This window comes from Macaca nemestrina, chromosome 8 (assembly GCF_043159975.1).
Source record: "Macaca nemestrina isolate mMacNem1 chromosome 8, mMacNem.hap1, whole genome shotgun sequence".
Classification (NCBI taxonomy): domain Eukaryota; kingdom Metazoa; phylum Chordata; class Mammalia; order Primates; family Cercopithecidae; genus Macaca; species Macaca nemestrina.
Genome location: NC_092132.1, coordinates 45504455 through 45523605, shown reverse-complemented (window position 1 = coordinate 45523605; position 19151 = coordinate 45504455). Strand labels below are relative to the sequence as shown.

General features: G+C 36.3%; 1 protein-coding gene across 1 annotated transcript in view; it reads right to left on the bottom strand.

Moving 5' to 3' along the window:
- Positions 1 to 12179: 12179 nt before the first annotated feature.
- The window catches only part of LOC105476133 (regulator of G protein signaling 22), a 177310-nt gene continuing 170338 nt past the window's right edge, over positions 12180 to 19151 (bottom strand). Inside the window, exons 29-31 of the transcript XR_011606381.1 lie at positions 16978 to 17107; positions 15628 to 15720; positions 12180 to 12277 (exon numbers count right to left, since the gene is read on the bottom strand). The gene's annotated coding sequence lies outside the window, so the exon portion shown is untranslated. The remainder of the gene's footprint in view (positions 12278 to 15627; positions 15721 to 16977; positions 17108 to 19151) is intronic.

Sequence of the window (19151 nt, the reverse complement as noted above, 5' to 3'; positions counted from 1 at the left end):
GACCCACTAAGACTGTGATAGGAAACAAACATTTTGTGATTTTTTTTTTTTTTTTTTTTTTGAGACGGAGTCTTGCTCTGTCGGCCAGGCTGGAGTGCAATGGTGTGATTTTGGCTCACTGCAACCTCTGCCTCCCAGGTTCAAGTGATTCTCCTGCCTCAGCCTCCAAAGTAGCTTGGATTACAGGCACCCACCACCAAGCCGGGCTAATTTTTGTATTATTTAGTAGAGATGGGGTATGGCCACATTGGCCAGGCTGGTCTTGAACTCCTGACCTTAGGTGATTCACCTGCCTCAGCCTCTCAAAGTGTTGGCATTAGAGGCGTGAGCCACTGTGCCCGGCCTCCTTGTGATTTTAAACCACTTAGATTTCAGGGTTAATTACAGTGGTAGAGCTTGACCTATCTGGACGTAAGTACCAATTATAGCATATAATAAGACTACGACTTTTTTTTTTTTTTTTTTTTTTTGAGACTGAATCTCACTCTGTTGCTAAGCCAGGGTGCAGTGGCACGATCCCGGCTCACTGCAACCTCTGCCTCCTGGGTACAAGTGATTCTCCTGCCTCAGCCTCCTGAGTAGCTGGGACTACAGGCATGCACCACCAAGCCCAGCTAATTTTTGTATTTTTAGTAGAGATGGGGTTTCACCGTGTTGGCCAGGGTGATCTTGATCTCTTGACCTCATGATGTGCCCGCCTTGGCCTCTCAGAGTGCTTGGATTACAGGTGTGAGCCACCACACCCGGCCAATAAGACTATTTTTTAAAAAGTAAAAAAGAAGCTACAAAGTATCCACATTGTTCATCACCCATGAACAACAATACCACGAGGATATGTGTAAGCATATTTGGATGGCAAAGTTCAGATGTGAAACCCATCCTGACACACATGCATGTATGCACACATACACAACATACATTTAAGTTCCCATGCCATTAAAAGGGGTCTTAGAGATCATTCAAAAAATAACTTCCACATTTAAAAGACTGACTTTCTCACTTCGTACTTTGAGAGTTCAAGTGGCTAATCAATTCTTATATGACCAACAATACAAAATTATACCTATAAGCATTGTCTTTTCAAATAACATTTTACTAGAGGATAAAAAAAAGTCTTCAAAGTCAATGTTTCCTTAATTATTAGAGAAATGCAAATTAAAACCACATGCCTGTAGTCCCAGCTACTCAGGAGGCTGCGATGATCCTGGGAGGATTGCTTGAGCCCAGGAGTTTGAGGCTGCAGACAGTTATGATCGCGCCACCACACTCCAGCCTAGATGACAGAGGGAGACACTGTTTCCAAAAAAAAAAGTAAAAAATAAAGAAAAAAACAACAGATATTGGCAAGGATGTGGAGAAAAGGAATGAAGGGAATGCTTATACACTGTTGGTGGGAATGTAAATTAGTTCAACCTTTATGGAAAACAGTATGGAGATTTCTCAAAGAACTAAAAATAGAATTACCATTAGATCCAGCAATTCTACTACTCGGTATGTTCCCAAAGGGAAAAAAAATTATATTAAAAAGATACTTGCACTCATATTTTATCACAGAACTATTCACAATAACAAAAATGTGGAATCAGCCTAAGTGTCCTCAACGAAGGATAGGGTAAAGAAAATGTGGTATCTATGTACCATGGAATACCATAAAAAGAATGAAAACATGTCTTTTGCAGGAATATGAATGGAACTGGAGGCCATTATCCTAAATAAATTAACTCAGAAACAGAAAGTAAAATACCACATGTTATCACTCATAAGTGGGCGCTAAACAAGGAGTACACATGGACATACAGAATGAAATAACAGACACTGGAGACTCTGAAAGGTAGGAAGGTGGGAGCAGGGTGAGGGCTGAAAAATTGCCTATTGGTTACCATATCACTACTTGGGTGATGGGTATACTAAAAGCTTAGACTTCACCGCTATGAAATATATGCATGTAAGAAAGCTGCACTTGTACCCCCTAGATCTATAAAAATAAAAATTTAATTTAAAAACAAAGTCACTTTTTTTTTAGGCCACTTACTAGAGTCCAAAACCAAAGTAAAGCATCACATTTTAGAAAAACCAAATATTTCTAAAGAGATTATTCTATCTATCTGCCACAGAAGTATGAGATCTGCACTTACTACTTAATAGTCTATTGTATTTCTAGGAAATAAGCAATGTTATTATTAATGTCAAATGAGGAGGCTAATTTGCTTAATATGAGACTTGAACTTCAATTCTCCTCTCACACTAAATCTAAGTGCTGTAATTATTCAAATTTGAGTTGGTCTTTGATGGGATTAAAAGGGAATTGATGATGAAAGGCACTGTGCTTTTATGGTTTGTTTTGTTTTTTAGAGATGGGGTCTCACTCTGTTGTTCAGGCTGGTCTCAAAGTCCTAGGCTCAAGCAATCCTCCTGCCTTGGCCTCCCAAAGGGCTGGGATTACACGCATGAGCCACAGGACCCAGCCAGGCATTGTGCTTTAATGATATAAGCTGTAGCAGTATAACAATGGACAAGTTACTAAACCTCTTGGTGCCCCAGTTATTTCATCTATAAAATAATAATTTTCACTGATGGTTCTGGTTGTTGTGAGGAATGCATAGAACAACCTGGTACATAAAAACTGCTTAATAAATGCTAACAATCATCATAATTATCATCAATATAGTAAGGAAATTCAGATGTTATTAGTACTGACCATAACTTTGTCATTCACTTTGTATAAGAATGTGAAAAAGAGTGTAAACAATACATTTTATCATTTTGGGGCTTTCTTCCTACCCCCTTTAGTAAAATAGGAATATTATAAAGGCATACATGTTCAAGTATCTGAAAATTGTGTTAGGTGTTTTTAAAGTAGAAGCCAGGGAATACATTTCTGAATTAGATTTATCTATATTTCAAAAGAAATTTTCAATTAAATGTTAAAAAAATTAGAGCATGTCATCTTGGAAAAGACATAAAATTATGAGGAAAACAGTCTTAAGTAAGTACATACAGGTTTTTCCCCCCATACTTTTAAAAATTGTTGTTTTGGAACTAACTTGTCATTCCTTTGTGTTTGCGTACACACACACATTAGACAGAACACAGGGACTACACTAATACAAACACTGCCAATCAGAGCTCAAGGTAAGTGTACTATAAATTATCTTTTCACTAGCTAATCTTAGATCTTTGGGTTCTTGGGAGTATGGTGGAATCACATTTATCAGAAGGTCTCAAGGGACACATAAAGCTTTCAAATACATGAGGATTTGGATAAGGAGGGAATCTGGCAAATAGGGCTTTGAACTTGGCAGTGCAGATTGCACCATCTACAGCACAAATTGACAAACCATCCTTTCCATCTCTCTTGGTTTATAGCCAGCCAACTAATGTAGCCAAGTCAACACACCAAACAAAAGTGTTATGTTCCAGGCTCAATGAATTTTGAGTTTCAAGAGTGGTTGGTCTTTCTTTTCATTTCATCACTTTGCTAGGGTTAGATAAATCTAAGAGTCAAAAACTTAACTATAATCTCACATTCTAAAAAATGCTCAGCTATTATAAAGCCACCCAACTACTTTTCCAAAGGTTTTAAACCTACTAAACAACGCCTACATGCTGCTCAAAAAATATGGAATTCACATGTAGTTACATTATTACAAGACCGCATACGGGTTAAGTGAGGTTCGAATCAACCAAAAATATATGGTCCCTTCTGGATCTGCTACATATTTGGTAGGCAAATAAATAATTTTAGGTTTATTCCACTCCAACTAAAATATGACAGATGCACCATAGCACTGATTAAAATGTATTGAGAAGTTGGTTCTAGACATAGTTTCTATACGCATAAAGCTGCAAATCTAAGCTTGGCTGCCAGCATAGAGTTTCTAGGCAGGCCAAAGACCTGTGGAACTGAAATTTGTCCCTTAAATTAGTATTGCTTAATATAGTCATAAGGGATTTACAAAACCCATAGAATTGCCCACTTTTTAAAAGCTGGAGTGCTGTTAGCTTAAGTATTACTTTAAAAAATCATAAAATGGCCTGTTTTTACTTTACTGTTTTGCTTGAAAAAATCTAATTGGGAAAAAGTAAATCTCACATTTCTGTTGCATTGAAAGGTTTGAGCTTTGTGATTAACAGTATTGGCAACAGGTAACAGTGTAAACAGCATTTAATCAAAATGCATTTAAGGTTTCACTTAAGATGCATTTTGCCTGTTCAATATGGTACTAGACATGGATGGAAAAACAGCAGATATTTTTCCAAGCAGGAGGCATGATATTGTTAAAATACTCAGCCTCCATCACAGTATTAATTAGTGCGTTTCACCAACCAAGGCTGTAAGACTTGTAAATGAAATTCTAGAAGGGGCATCAAGCTAGAACAGGATATGGAAGCCAAATGGAAAACATGAACCAATAAAATAAAAAAGCTAAACTAGCTAGAAGTCTAAGTCTAGTCTTTGAAGTCAGTTCAAGTCCTGCATGCTTTAATTCTGATGTAATCTTAAAATGGTGGATACAAACAAGAACTCAGAAACAGCTTTTGTAACTTTTGGACCAACTGCACATGAATCAGTTTGTTGATGGCTATAATGATTACACAGTGGTCTTTGCTGAATTATATCTGAATTAAAACTGTCATTTTCTCTTAGGCTAAAATGTAATAATGAGGACTTACCAACAAGAATAGCCATTCTCCAAACACATACACCCACACGCACACTTACAAAAATTTTTACACAGTATGTTACATTTTGTTGATATATCAGACTTTTGTCTTAACAGCAGTAATGCATAAGCTCTTGCACGCTAGCACATTCTTCCTGTATGACAATGTGTTTGTTCCTTGTTTGTTCTGCCATTTGTCTCATTTCACATTCTAGTTAATGACATGATTGCTCTTCTGTGTGCAAGAATTTTTTCTGAGAAGAAATAATTCTCTTGATTTGAAAAAAAATATATTTCTGGCAGGATGGGAACTTCAAACACATATGGTGTAAAAAGACTACTATGCCCATAATAGTCTTAATGGACAAAAAATTCCTTCAATTAAAATCACAATCCATTAAGTGCATTCTCCTTTTCTGCCAACAAGCCTTAAAATGAATAGTACACACAATGAAAATGTACACTGATTTTTTTGTAACAATCCATTTAAAATCCTCAGATGAAATAAGTGTTACCACTATGTTATAAAGTGTTTTTCTTATGAGCCAAATTATTCTTTTAAAGAAATTTAAGCTATTTTCTTCTTTTGATGATAAACGGAAAAGTTCAGTAAATCAGTACTACTTTAACTTAGAAAGATATATAAAAGCTGAAACAGATTTGATTGAAGATACATAATCCCAGTATAACTTGTAATGAGAATTGAATATGTGGGTTAATATTTCTTTGTAAGATGAATATGTAAATAACAAGTAAGGAGATTCAACTAAGAACTATTCGGTTGGCACTATTGGCTTTAATGGCAAAGATCACGATTACTTTTGCACCAACCTAATACAATTATAAGGAATAGAGTATCCCACATCTATAGTACAGGGTGACTCAACGGCAGCAGTACTGTGTTTAAACCCTAGAAAACAGTCCACAGAAGTAAGAAGAAACAGCCATTGCCACGATTTTCTGGTAAATAACTATAAAATTTCAGTCCCATTAAATTATTCAGTGTCCAATAAGTGCTAAGGAAATAAGTAAGACATGTAAACAAAAAATGCAATACTGTTGTTTAGTTCCAAAGCAGATATATATGTACCATGGCAAGACAAAAGAGAAAAAGATCAACTCAGTTGGAGAAGAAAAGGGAAGGGGTCAGGGACAGCTTTACAAAGGAAACAATTTTCAAGTTGGACTTTTGAAAAAATGGGTAGGAGCGCTGCAGGTTAAAGAGGGAAGGAATTCCCTGACAGATGAACCAGTTATGAAACTGCCATAACCCACTTGTGAGCTGTAAGTAATTTATTTTATAATAGTACAGTGATTCCCAAAGTATGGCCTGTAAACCTCTTATTCAGGGGTTCAATGAGATCAAAACTATTTTCTTTTCTTTTCTTCTTCTTTTTTTTTTTTTTTTTTTTTTTGAGTCAGACTTTTGCCATGTGGGCCAAACTGGTCTTGAACTCCTGGGCTCAAGCCCAGACTATTCTCAAGCTCAGCCTATTCCAGCTATTGTCAAACTCTTCCAAAAAACTGAAGATAGGAGAACACTTCCAAACTTTTATGAAGCCGTCATTATCCTGATACCAAAGCCAGACAAAGACACCACAAGAATAGAAAACAATAGGCCATATCCTTAATGAATATAGATGCAAAAATTCTCAACAAAATACTAGCAAATCAGGTTTAATTTAACAGCATATTAAAATAATCCTACACTATGATCAAGTGGGATTTATCCCTGGGATATAAGGATCCACCTGCCTCAGGCTCCCAGCACTGGAATTACAGGCGTGAGCCACCATGCCCAGCCAAAACTATTTTCATAATACTACTAAAATATTACTAACAGGGTCTTGCACTGTCACCCAGGCTGGAGTGTAGTGGCACGATCATAGTTCACTATATCCGTGAACTCCTGGGCTCAAGTGATCCTCCTGCCTCAGCCTTCCAAGTAGTTGGGACTACAACTGTGTGTCACCACACATACTGAACTTTTTATTTTTTGGTGACTGGGTCTTGCTGTGTTGCCCAGGCTGATCTCAGACTCCTGGCCTAAAGCAATCCTCCCACCTTGGACTCTCAAAGTGCTGGAATTACAGGCATGAGCCACTATGGCCATCCCCAGTGCACAAGTCTTTAACTTGCTTGGTTAATTTTGTTCCTAAATATTTTATTATTTTTGATGCTATTTTTTGTTAATGGGATTATTTTCTTAATTTCCTTTGGGGATAGTTGTCAGCATATAGAAGGGTAATTGATTTTTGTGTGTTGATTTTGTATCTTGTAACTTTGTCAAATTCATTTATTAGCTCTAATAGTTTTTGTTTGTTCATTGTTGTTTTGCTGTGTGAAGTGTTCAGGGTTTTCTACATAGAAGATCATGCAAACGTACAACTTCACTTCTTTGTTTCCTTCTTGCATGCCTTTTATTTCTTTTTCTTGCCTAATTGTTATGGCTACATCTTCCAATATTATGTTGAATGGAAGTGGTGAGAATGGGCATCCTTGCCTTTTTCCTGATCTTAGAGGGAAAGCTTTCAGTTTTTCCCTGTGAAGTATAATGTTAGTTGTGGGTTTGTCATATTTGATCTTTATTATGTTGAGGTACCTTCCTTCTGTACCTAGTTTATTGCATATTTTTTACATGAAAGGGTGTCAAATTGTGTCAAGTGTTTTTTCTACATCTATTGAGATGATCATGTGATTTTTAACCTTCATTCTATTAATGTGGTATATCACATTTATGATTTGCAAATGTTGAACTATCCTTATATCCCAGGGATAAATCTCACTTGATCATGGTGTAGGATGATTTTAATATGCTGTCAAATCTGGTTTGCTAGTATTTTTGTTGAGAATTTTTGCATCTATGTTCATTAAGGATATTGGCCTATCATTTTCCATTCTTCTGGTGCCTTTGTCTGGCTTTGGTATCAGGATAATGATGGCCTCATAAAAGAGTTTGGAAGTGTTCCCCCATTTTCAGTTTTTTGGATGAGTCTGACAATAGCTGGAATTAATTCTCATTTAAATACTTGGTAGAATCACCAGTGAAGGCATAAGGTCCCGGGCTTTTTCTGCTATTGTTAGGAGGTTTTGATTACGGATTCAGTCTCCTTGTTATTAGTCTGTTCGGGTTTCCTATTTCTTCATGATTCAGTCTTGTTGGATTGTATGTTTCTAACTTCAGGAGGCCGAGGTGGGTGGATTGCTTGAGCTCAGGAGTTCAAGATCTGCCTGGGCAATATGGCGAAACCCCATCTCTATAAAAATATATATAAATAAAAATTAGCTGGGTATAGTGGCACATGCCTGTAGTCCCAGCTACATGGGAGGCTGAGGTGGGAGGATTGCTTGAGCCTGGGAGGTGGAGGTTGCAGTGAGCGTTGATTGTGCCACTCTAGCCTGGGTAAGACAGCAAGAATCTGTTTCAAAAAAAAGTTAAAAAAAAAAAAAAAAAAGAATGTGTGTTTTTAGGAATTTATCCATTTCTTCTAGGTTGTACAATTTGTTGATGTATAATTATTCATACTAGTACTTATAATCATTTTTATTTCTGTGGCATTAGTTGTAATGTCTCCTAAAATTTATATGGAAAAACAAAAGACCTAGAGTAGTCAAAGGAATCTTGAGAAAAAAGACCAAAGCTGGAAGCATATTTCCTGATTTTGAAATATATTACAAAGCTACAATAATTTAAAAGTATGCTACTGGTATAAAGACAGACATTTGGACCAATGGAACATAATAAAGAGCCCAAAAAGAAATACACGCATATATAGTCAATAGGCCTTTGACAAAGGTGCCAAGAATACACACTGGGAAAAGAACAGTTTATTCAATACATGGTGTTGACAAAAATGGATATCCCAATGTAAAAGAATGAATCAGACCCCTATCTTACACCATACACAAAAATCAATCCAAAATGGACTGAATTAAATTGATTTAAATTTCTTTAAAAAAATAATTAATTTGGCTTCTAAGAATTTTACAGTTTAAGTTTACAGTTTTTAGTTTACAGTTTCAGGTCTTATATTTAAAGATTAAACATAAGAAACTGAAGCCATAAAATTCCTAGAAGAAAACATAGGGGGAATATTTATTGATATTGGTTTTGGCCATTATTTCTTGGATGTGACGCCAAAAGCACAGGCAACAAAGGCAAAAACAGACAAATGAAACTATGTCAAACTAAAACACTTTTACACCACAAAGGAAATAATCAACAGAACAAAAAGTCTAACTATAGAATGGGAGAAAATATTTGCAAGCCATATATCTTATAATGGGCTAACATTGAAAACATATAAGAAATTCCTGCAACTTGGCCAGTTGTGGTGGCTCAGGCCTGTAATTCCAGCACTTTGGGAGGCCGAGGTGGGCAGATCACCAGGTCAGGAGATAGAGACCATCCTGCCAACGTGGTGAAACCCCACCTCTACTAAAAATAAAAATAAAAATTCAAAAATTAGCTGGGCATGGTGGCCCTTGCCTATAATCCCAGCTACTCAGAAGGCTGAGGCACGAGGATCGCTTGAGCCAGGGATTTGGAGGTTGCAGTGAACCCAGATCATGCCACTGCACTCCAGCCTGGAGACAGAGTGAGACTCTGTCTAAAAAAAAAAAAAAAAGAAAGAAAGAAAAGAAAAAAGAAAAAAAGAAACTTCCACAAGTCAAAAGAAAATTTGAACTCAAACTGATTTTAAAATGGGCAAAGGGCTTGAATAGACATTTTTCTAAAGAAGGCATATCAATGGTCAACAGTTATCTTAAAAAGGTGCTCAATATCACTAATCACCAGGGAAATGCAAATAAAAACTATAATGAGATATCATTTAATATCTGTTGAGGATGGCTATTATTAAAAAAACACAAAAGATAATAAGCATTGGTGAGGATGTGGAGAAATTGGAACCCTTGTTCACTACTTGTGGGAATGTAAAATGGTATACATTATGGAAAACAGTATGGAAGTTCCCCAAAAAATTAAAAATGGAACTACCGTATGATCCAGCAATCCTACTTGTGGGCATATATCTAAAATAATTGAAACCAATATGTTGAAGAGATATCTGCATTCCCATGTTCATTGCAGCATTACTCACAATAGCTAAGACATGAAAAAAACTCAAATGTTCATCAACAGATGAGCAGATAAAGAAAAGGAGGCCAGGCTGGGCGCTCTGGCTCACGCCTGTAATCCCAGCACTTTAGGAGGCTGAGATGGGCGGATCACAAGGTCAGGAGATGGAGACGATCCTGGTTAACATGGTGAAACTCTGTCTCTACTAAAAATACAAAAACAAACAAACAAAAAAATTAGCTGGGTGTGGCAGTGGGTGCCTGTATTCCCAGCTACTTGGGAGGCTGAGGTGGGAGAATGGCATGAACCCGGGAGGCGGAGCTTGCAGTGAGCGGAGATTGTGCCACTGTACTCCAGCCTGGGCGACAGAGGGAGACTCCGTCTCAAAAAAGTAAAAAACAAACAAACAAACAAACAAACAAAACCGAAAAGAAAAGAAAAAAAGGATGCCAGCCACAGTGGCTCATGCCTATGATCCCAGCACTTTGGGAGGCCAAGGCAGGAAGATCATGAGTCCAGGAGTTTGAGACCACCCTGGGCAAGAAAGAGAGACCCCCGTCTCTACAAAAAATACAAAAATTAGCCAGGTGTGGTGGTGCACGCCTGTAGTCCAAGCTATTCAGTCGACTGAGGCAGGGGGACTGCTTGAGCACAGGAGTTTGAGGCTGGGTGAGATATGATTGTGCCATTGCACTCCTGCCTGGGCAACAGAGAGAGACCTTATCTCAATAAAAAAATAAAAAAATTTAAAAATTAAAAAAAAAAAGAAGAAAGAAAGAAAGAGAGAAGAAAGATGTGGCTTATTTAGACAATGGAATATTATTTGGCCTTAAAATAGAAGAAAATCCTGCTATGTGTGACAACATGGATGAACCCAGAGGACATTCTGCTAAGTGAAACAGCCAATCACAAGACAAATACTGCATGATTCTATTTATATGTAGTATCTAAAACAGTCAAGCTTATGGGAGCAGAGACTAGAGTGGTGGTTTCCCGGGGCCAGGGGAAGGGATAAATGGAGAGTTGTTCAATGGGTATAAAGTTTTAGTTATGCAAGATGAGTAAGTTCTAGGGATTTACTGCACAATATAGTACCTCTAGTTAACAGTATTGTGCCCTTAAAAATTTAAGAAGGTAGACCTCATATTATATATATACATAAAAGAAACCAGGATACCTTTAGAGGTGGTGGCTATGTCTATACATTTATTGTGATGATAGTTTTATGGGTATATGCATAGGTCCTAACTCATGAAATTGCATACATTAAATATGTACAGTTTTTTGTTTATGTTATGCCTCAATAAATGTCCTTTTTAAGAAGAGTCCTCATTTGTATAATGATGAGCAATAGATAAAGATTTTTTTAAAAGCAAGGAAAAAAAATGCAAAAAAGACCTCAGATTTGAGGTCTGCCAGTTTCACTTAAGAATGTCCAAAAAAATTAACTTTATTAAATATTGACCCTTGAGGACTTACCTTTTTAATATTCTGTGCGGTGAAATGGAAGTACACAGAAAGTATGTCTGCCACATACCAAAGAACAATGGTTATCTCCAGAAAAAGCACTTGTACAATTGTTTGAGTTGCCATCTGGCCTAGCCATTTGTCTCATGGAACACCATTTTCACTTTAAGGACTTACATATGAATTATAGTTATTCAGAATTGGGTATTTAGCAGACACTTTCTCAAAAATGTACGAAGTGGAACTATCACTTCAAGGAAAACAACAGACAGTATTTTTCCCAGTGATAAAATACAAGCTTATGAGTGAAAATCAGAATTTTGGAAAACATATCTACCATTGTGAATCTGATAGCTTCCCAATACTCAAAGATTTTTCTGATGATATTGGTGGTGATATTAGCTTGTGATTTTTTGATAGTGTATAATGAAACATCAACATTTGGAATACCTGCATAACTCAGTGAACCTTTTATTTTCCCCAAAAGACCAATGATGTTACAAAATCACACATGGATAAAAGATGCATACGAAGAGCAAAACAGATTAACAGATTTTCATATGGCAGAGTATAGAAATTACTAATATGGTTTCAGTTTCCACATTGCAACTAACCTTTAAAAATCTCCTCTTTTTCAAGTGTTGGTATAGTATGAAGAAGAATGTGCATTATTATCTGAGAAGGCTATTAAAATACTCCTCCTTTTTCCAAATACATTTGTGTGAGGTCAGATTTTCTTCATACAGTGTGACCAAAACAAGATGCCATAAGATTGAAAGTAGAAGCAGATCATCTTTCTTGACCAAACATTGAAGTGATTTGCAAAAAGGTATAGCACATACAATTATGTATAGTACATAACACTTGTTAATGATAATAAACAACTATGTTACTGGCTTATGTATTTACTATACTTTTAATCATTATTTTATAGTATACTCCTACTTATATAAATATTTTATAGTTACCTGTGAAACAGCCTCAGGCAGGTCCTTCAGGAGGTATTCCAGAAAAATACATCGTTATAGAAGATGACAGCTCCATGCATATTGCTGTCCCTGAAGACCTTTCAGTAGGACAAGATGTGAAGGTCAACAGCGGTTATACTAATGATCCTGACTCTGTGTAAGATTAGGTAATGTGTGTGTATGACTTGGTTTTTAACAATAACGTTTTAACAGTAATATAGATATATTTTTTCTACATATATATTTTTCTATATATATACACATTATCTATTTTCTATATATATACACATATATATAGAAAAAAGCTTACAGAATAAAGATATAAAGAAGATATTTTGTATAGCTTATGATGTGTTTGTATTTTAAGCTAAGTGTTATTAGAGAAGAGTCAAAAAGTTCTAAAAAAGTTAAAAGTTTATAAGGTAAAAAGTTACAGTAAGGCTTGCTGTAATCCCAGCAACTGGAGAGGTTGAGGTGGGGAGATTGCTTGAGGCCAGGAATTCAAGTCTGCAGTGAGACATGATCACGCCACTGCACTCTAGCCTGGGTGACCAAGTGAGACACCAACTCAAAAAAAAAAAAAAAAAAGAAAGAAAAAATTACAGTAAGCTAAGGATACTTTACTGTTGGAGAAACTTTTTTTTTGTAAATTTAGTATAGCCTAAGTGTACAGTAATATCCTAGGCCTTCACACTCACTCGCCACTCACTGACTCATACCCAGAGCAACTTCCAGTCCTGCAAGCTCCACTCATGTTAAGTGTCCTATATAGGGGTACTGTTTTATATCTTTTATGCCATATCTGTACCTTTTCTATGTTTATATCCACAAATACTTACCACTGTGTTACAACTGCCTACAGTATTCAGTACAGTAACATGTTGTACAGGTTTGTAGCCTGGGGCAATAGGCTATACCATATACCCTAGGCATGTAGTAGCCTATACCATCTAGGTTTATATAAGTACATTTTGTGATATTTGCATAATGACAAAATCACCTAAGGATTCATTCTCAAAATGTATCTCTATTGTTAAGTGACACAAGACTGTATTTGCCTGTCTCCTTTCACTTAGCATAATGTTTTTTGAGGTTCACATATGTTGTATCACGTATCAGGAATTTGTCATTTTTATTGCAGAATGGTATTCTCTTCTATACATGTGCAACATTTTATTTATTCACCAGTTGATTGACATTTGTGTAGTATACACATTTTAACTATTAAGAATAATGCTGTTACAAACATCAACATAAAAATCTTTGTGTTTCATTTTAAAAAATGAAAATATGGTTTCTTTTTTTTGGATAGATTCCTAGGAGCAGAATTGCTAAGTAGTATGGTAAATATATATTTAACTTATAAAAAAACTGTGAACTTTTACAAATGGCTGTTATAGTCCCGCTAGAAATGTATGGGAGTTCCAGTTTCTCCACATCCTTGCCAACATTTGTTATCGTCTTTTTGATTATAGCAATTCTAGTGAGTGTAAGGAGGTATTTCATTGTAGTTTTCATTTGCATTTCCCTAATGACTAATGATGTTGAGTATCTTTCCATGTTCTTATTGGCTATTCCTGTATGTTGTTTAGTAAAACATTTAGTCAAATATTTTGCTCATTTTTAAATTGGATTTTTCTTATTGAATTTTAAAAGTTCTTTATATAGTGTAGATGCAAGTTATTTGGGAGATATATAATTTGGCCATATGTTGTCCAAGTCTGTGGCTTGTCTTTTCATCTACTTAATGAAAACAAATTGTCTTTAAAAGCACAAATTTTTTAAAATTTTATAAAGTATAATTTATCAATGTATTTTTGTTGATATTTTAGTTGATTTGATATCAAGAAAAATTTATTTACCCCAGGGTCACAAAGATTTTTCTCCTGCATTCTTTCAAAATTTTTATCTCTTACATTTAGGAATATGATCTATTCTGGGGAAAATTTTGTGTTTCATGTAAGATAATTTCCTCACTGAATTGCCTTGGTGCCCTTGTTGAAAAATCAGTTGACAATAAACATATGGACTTATCTATAAACTCCTAATTTTTTCACAGTGATCTCTATGTCTGTCCTGATGTCAATACCACACTGTCTTAATTACCAACATATTTTGAAATTGAGAAGTGTAAGTCCTCCAACTTTGTTCTTATAAAAATTATTTTGCCATGTATCCTTTGCTTTTCCTAAGCTAAATTTTAGGATCAGCTTGTCAATTTCTACAAAAACCTAGGGGATTTTGATATGGATTGTGTTGAATCCATTGATGTATTTCAGGAAAACAGACAACAATATTCAGTCTTCCAGTTCCTGATATGAAATGTATTTCCCTTTATTTAGATCTTCTTTAATATTTATCCGCAATGTTTTGCAGTTTGCTGTGTGCAAGTCTTGCACTTCCTTTGTTAAATTTACTCTTAATTCATTTTCATGCTATTGTGAATAGAATTGTATTCAATGTGCCCATTTTAGTTTCTTTATTGCTAGTATATGGAAATACAGTATTGATTTTTTAATACTGATCCAGAATTCTGTGACCTTCTTGAATTTATTTATTAGATCTAGTAGTTTTGGTGGATTTCTTGGCAAGAGGGAATATCCTTGCATTGATCCTAATCTTAGGGTGAAGCTTTTGGTCTTCCATCATTAAGTATAAATGTTAGCTGTGGTTTTTTTGTAGAGGCCTTTTATTAGGTTGAATTATTTCAAGGTTTATTAATAAGCATTAGTTTTTTTTCAAATGCTTCTTTGTCTACTGAAAGGATCATGTGGCTTTTGTCCTTTATTAGTATAGTGGTTTACATTAAATGATTTTTGGATATTAAACCGACCTTGTATCCAATTTGCTTTTAAGGTTCTTGGATGTGACTAGTGTTTTACTTTAATTTGGGAATGTTTTTGGCCATTGTATCTTCAAGTATTTTTATTGCACATTTCTTTCCCTGCCCCCATGCGGTGGTTCCTTTTATGCAACACATTTTATGCTTGATGGTGTCCCTTGGTTCTCTGAAGGTCTGTTCATTTATTTTCATTCTTTTTCCTTTCTGTTATTCAGATTGGGTAATCTCTATTCATCTATCTCCAAGTTCTTTTTGCCAGCCCACATCTGCTGTTGTACTTATGTAATGAATTTTTCATTTCAGTTATTGTATTTTCAAACTCTAGAATTTCAATTTTAAAAAATTTCTTTTTACTGTTATTTATTTAATGAACTCTTGTCACCACATTTTATTTGAGTTAAATATGATTTCCTTTAGTTATTTAAACATATTTATAATAGCTGATTTGAGATCTGTCTATAAGATCTAATATGAGGCCCCCTGAGACAGTTTCTATTGCCTGCTTTTCTTCCTGTGTATGGGTCACACTTTCCTATTTATTTGCATGTCTTGTGTTTATTTTTTGTTTAAAACTGGACATTTTAAGCCAGGTATGGTGGCTTGTACCTGTAATTCCAGCACTTTTGGAGACTGAGGTGAGACGATCACTTGAGCCCCAGAGTTCAAGACCAGCCTGGGCAACACAGGGAGACCCCATCTCTACAAAAATATAAAAAATAAAAATTAGATGGAGGTGGTTGCATATACCTGTGGTCCCAGCTAGTCGGGAGTCTAAGATGGGAAGATTGCTTAAGCCTGGGAGGTCAAGGTTATAGTGAGCTGTGATTGCACTGTTGCACTCCAATCTGGGTGACAGGGCAAGGCTCTATCTCAAAAAACAAACAAACAAACAAACAACAACAAAAAACTGGATATTTAAGATAATATGTGGTAGTATTTCTGGATTCTGATTCACCTCCCATCCTGGGTAGTTATTGTAGTTTTGTTATTTATTTCAGTGACTTGCTTAGACTAATTCTATAGTCTGTCTTCCCTACATTGTATAGCAACTTATGTCTTTGCACAGTTGTTTTATTCATTTTCTTTATGTTTAAGTCTTGTTTCCTAGGGATCACCTCTGGGTTAGCACAGCTTAGTGGTCAGTCAATGATTAGTCAGAATTTACACTTAAACATCCTGAGCTGGAGCTTCTGGGGCGGTTGAACACATGGAGGTGCTGCAAGGCTGGCATATCCAGTGAGGGCATAGAAGCTCCCCGTCCCTTCCCACACTCCTTGCTAGATCCATCTCCTTTAGAATTTAAGAAATGAGAGAATCTAACACGAATGATTCCATCTTGTTTCTAAGCTCATAGGCTAAATTGGTTTTTATATTATTCTAGTGTGAAGACCATGAGAGAAATTTAGCTAAAATTTTGAGGTAAGGAAAACTGACCTCCCTCCTTGTTCAGAGACTGAAGTCACATTCATAAAACAAGGTTAGAATTATGGTAGAGTCCTGAAATTTGCTAAAGAATAAGCATAGTTAAACGATAATCTGCCATGGCTTAGCTTGCTTCTCTACAGTCTGCTTACTGCCCCAGAGTCATATAACTGGAGGTCACAAGATTTGTAACTTCCCCAACTGCTCCTATAGATAACATCACTATTGTGAAACCTAAAGAACTAGTCTTTGAGATATTTTTCAGATTTAGCATTTGGGCAGACCAAGAGATGAGTCCTGAGGGGATATCCCTTCTTGGGAACTGACTCAGCTGTGCAAAGACAGTTTAGACACTCCTCTAATTTCATCCCCAGCTAATCAATTGTTTCAGTTCCCCAGACCTCTGCTAACCAGAGCACTCCTAAAAACCTTAGCCTTTGAATTTTTGGGCAGGCAGATTTGAGAAATTTCTTCTGTTCCCCTTGCTTGGCTGGCCCTATGATTATTAAACTCTTTCTTTGCTGCAACACTTACTGTTCTCAGTGAATTGGGTTCTTTTCAGGCAAGCAGACAAGAATAACTCACTCGGCTGTTACATGAGGAAATGCAAACTAACAAGAAAATGGTGAAATATTCAATCTCTTGGTATTGTTATCTGTAATGACTGAAATGAAAAGAGAGTGAATATATTTGGGTTGATGGAGGACCCATAGCTCACTATTGAACAATCATCTATAGCTTTATGTGATCTAGACACCCAGGAGATTAATCATGAGGGAGAAGCCTGGCTGCTGGATTGTAAAGTATGTCTACCCTTTAGGGAGGAGGACTGCCCAATTCCCCTGTAAATGCTAAGTAGAACACCCTCGTTGAAATAGCTGATATTCTCAAATGAAAGCCATGTGGCACTGGCTTTATAACGACCAGGATATTCACCTGCTGAAAATGCCCATTACTCAAGTCATAGTAAATGCTACAACTAAGGGGCTGCTTTTGCATGGATAGCCTATGTGATCTTACTGCTGCAAAATTGAGCAACAGACTAGGAAGCCTTACTGAATTTGCTGGCTCAGTTTCCCCTCAATGGTCTTACAGATGCTAATTAAAACATTAGATTAATTAACAAAAGAATGAGAAAAGGCAGAAGGGAAAGTCAAAGGAATCTTCTGAACTAACAACGTAGAAATTTTAAAATGGTTTTTAAGAAACAGGTGAATATAGCAAACATTGATGGGTACAAAACAAAGATGAGAAAGAAAGGGGACAGCCAAGAGACCTGTCAGAGTGGAAATCTTTAAGTGGTTGTTACGATATTGGATGAATAAAATGAACATTGATAGGGTTAAAACAAAGGTCTTACAACAACATTATGGAAGGTTGGTCAGGCTAAAGGAATGTCCAGCTGGTTCCCTAACATCAAATCCATTCTATTACCACATATGAAGAAATTTTAAAAGGCAGAGGGCAAAGATGGCAAGGAGAAACTTGACCCCAAATGGCTTAGGGCGATGCTTAAGCAGATAAGTCAATATGAAGACACAAAGGTCAGGGTCTCCTGGCTCAAACCCCTGATGGGGATCCAAAGCCTTTTGCCCGTGAGTGGGAAAATAGGTCAGGGGGTGAAGAAGAGAAGTTTCTGGGACTCCTTGATATGGGAGCCCCACGTATTATGGTACTGAAACCCATTTGTGAAGCCCTAATACAAGCTACAATTGGATTGAGAGGCTGGACAACCAAAATGAGTGATTGAGGCATAAGTCTCTGAACTTATCAAATCACTGAAGTTCGCTGAGCCAGCTTGAGGGTGCACCCGGGAAAACGTGAGTCAGACATATCTGTGGCTCTTTTTTCCAAAGAAGTTCTCAGGACATTTAGTATTTATACATTTTCCTTAAAAATAGTGCCTTGTAAATTTACATTTTAGGTAAGTTAAGGTGAACATTTGAAGAAAAAGAGATACAGGAAGTAGCCCTCTCTGGGAGGGGTAAAGGAATGAGTAATCTCATCTTATTTTTGTTCTGTACCTGGAAAGATAAGCTAGAAGTGAACATTATCAGTGTGGAGTCTGATAAATTAAGTTTAGCCTAAAGTTGCCTCCTTGCATATTTTAAGCTCAGCCTAAAGGTTTCTTCGTACATAGTAAACTGAAACCTTAACTGCATGAGAACACAGACTAACCTACTCTTGTGCCGATCACTGAGTTTTCGCCAATTGATGGTGGCCAACTGTTCAAACCGTGTTCAAATAAGGCAAACGCTGAGCTGTAACCAATCCAGTGGTTTCTGTACCTCACTTCTGTTTTCAGTAGGTCACCTGCCTTTTTCTGTCAATATATTTTCCATCATGTAGCTGCACTGGGGTTTCTCTGAGCCTACTTGGATTCAGGAGGTTGCCTGATTCATGAATCATTCTTTGCACAATTAAATTCTGTTAAATTTAATTTGTCTAAGGTTTTTCTTTTAACAAGTCTTTTGACAGGTTTGGTTTCTGTCTAGCCCTTAGGAAAGAAGGTGGTTAGCAAGAGAAGGGGTAGAATGAGGTTTGTCTGTTAACTCAACTTCCAAGGTTTCTCTGAGGTTCCTTTGGCCAGGAAAAGGTCCATTCAGTCAGTTAGGGGCTTAGAATTATATTTCTCATGATGTAGAATCATAAGGGTTGACAGGCTTCAGGTTCAAGTTTGGATGAAAATTGGAATGTTTAAACAGGTT